The sequence below is a fragment of the Phodopus roborovskii genome, unplaced genomic scaffold (assembly GCF_943737965.1).
Source record: "Phodopus roborovskii unplaced genomic scaffold, PHOROB, whole genome shotgun sequence".
In the NCBI taxonomy this organism is placed as follows: Eukaryota; Metazoa; Chordata; class Mammalia; order Rodentia; family Cricetidae; genus Phodopus; species Phodopus roborovskii.
Window position 1 is genome coordinate 16,123 of NW_026125993.1, and position 2,687 is coordinate 18,809.

Consider the following 2,687-nt stretch of genomic DNA (forward strand, 5'->3'; position numbering starts at 1 on the left):
ACATAAAATAAGTAATTTCACACTGGGAAAACTAAAAGAAATGAATCACACATACACATACTCTCTCTCTCTCTCTCACACACACACATACACACACACACACACACACACACACACACACATGCACAAACACACTACCAATATCACCACCAACATCAAATTATCAGGAATTAATAATCAATAGTCATTGATATTTCTCAATATTAATAAAATTAATTCCTCAATAAAAAGAATGGAAGTTAAAACAGGATCCATAGTTCTGCTACATAAAAGATACATACCTCAACATCAAAGATAGAAAGTACCTCAGAGGAAAGACTTGGAAAAAGTGTTTTCAAGCAAATGGGCCCAAGAAACAAGCCATTGTAGTGATTCTAATATCTAACCATAGAGACTTACAAAGAAAATTAATTAAAAGAAATAGAGAAGGACACTTCATATATTTCATATATATCAGAGGAAAAACTCACCAAGATGGTGTTAAAATTCTTATCACCTATGCCCCAAATGGAAGGGCACCCACATCTTTAAAATCTTAAATCATACATTAAAATCCACACATTAATAATGGGAGAATTTCACACCCCACTATCACCAATAGACAGGTCATTCAGATAGAAACATAACAGAGACATAATAGAGCTAACAAAAATTATGAATGAAATGGACCTAACAGATAGGTAGATATATTTTACACAAACACAAAAAGATATACCTTCTTCTCAGCACCTCAGAAACCTTCTCTAAAACTGAAAATATGCTGTCATAATACAAGACTCAAAAAATAGAAGAAAATTGAAATAACTCTCTGTGTCGTAACAGACTACCATGGATTAAATTGGATTTCAACAGCAATAGAAAACAAAGAAGGCCTGCAAAGTTATGGAAGGTGAATAACTCTAATGGATGCCCACTGGGTAAAGGGAGAAATATGAAAGGTATTAAAGACTACCTGGAATTCAATGAAATTGAAGACATAACATACTCTGATTTATGGGATACAATAAAAGTGGTGCTAAGAGGAAAGTTTGTAGACCTAGTGCCTTCAAAAAGACATTAGAGAGATATCATATTAGCAATTTAGGAGCCCATCTGAATGCTCTAGAACAAAAGGAAACAAACACAGCCAAGAGGAATAGACAGCAGGAAATAATTGCATGGCTGAATTAAAAAAATAGAAAAACTTAGTATAAAAAAAAAAACTCAATGAAACATAGAGTTGGTTCTTGAGAAAGTGAATGACATAGACACACCCTTATGTAAACATTTTAAAAGCTAGAGAGAGAATATCCAAATTAACAAAATTATAAACAAAACATTGAGATAAAAACAGACATTAAGGATATTCAAAGAATCATTAGGTTGTACTTCACAAATATATACTCAGATTCTAAAGAAATGGACAATTATATTTATAGATAACCACTTACCAAAGTTAAATCAAGATCAGATAAATGAAATAAACCTATGAATCAATAAGAAATAGAAGCACTCATTAAAATAGTCCCAAACAAAAAGAGCCTAGGACTGTATGCTTCCGGCTCTGAATTCAATCAGATTTTAAAGAAGAGATAATATCAATACACCTCAGATCATTCTTCAAAATAGGAACAGAACATTTTGAAATTCATTTTATTAGTCCCCAGTTACCCAGACATGCAAACCACAAAGAAATCAACAAAGAAAGAATTATAGAACAACATCCCTCATAAATATTGAAGCAAAAATACTCAATAAAATACTTTCAAACCAATTCCAAGGAAACATAAAAAAATATCATTCATCATGATCAAGATACCAATCTACAGATTCAGTGCAATCCCCATCAAACTTTCAACATAGTTTTTACATATCTTGGAAAGTTAATACTAAATTTCAGATATAAAAACAAAACAAAACAAACAAAAAACATCGTAACTAAAATAATCTTGAACAATAAAAGAACATCTCTGAATTCAAGCTGTATTACAAAGCTATAATAATAAAAACCACATGGAACTGGCTAAAAAACAGACATGCTGACCAATGGAATTGAACTTTAGTACCGGACATAAATTCACACACTTATTGACAAACTGATTTTTTTTTAAAAAGCTAGAAATACATGACAAAAAATAAAGCATCTTCAACAAATGGTGCTGGTATAACTGGGTGTCTGCATATAAATGCATTCAAAACCCATGCTGAAATGTATCAAATAACTCAACATAAATCAAAACACACTAAACATGACACTGAAAAACTGGTGACTAGTCTTGAACACATTGGCACAGGAGACAACTTCCTAAACAGAAAACCAATAGTGCACGCACTTAGATCAACATTTAAAGAATAAAAATAAAAATAAATGGGACCACATATAACTGAGAAGATTGCGTAAGTCAAAGGTCACTGTCAAGAGGATAAAACAACAGCTTACAGAATAGAAAAACAAAAACACTGACACCTCACCTTTTTCTTTCCAGGGGAGAGTATGTGATATAAGGATAACATAAGATTCAGAAATGAGACAGACATAGCAATAAGGAAATAATCTATAGGATGTCAGTAAGTTCCCAGAAGTATATATTACACTGCCCAATATAAGATATATTAGTCACATAATAGTACTCTTTCTTTGAAATGAAGTTAAGACAGTGTAATAGAAACTTGGAAATAATAATACAAAAAGAATTATCCCATGATTC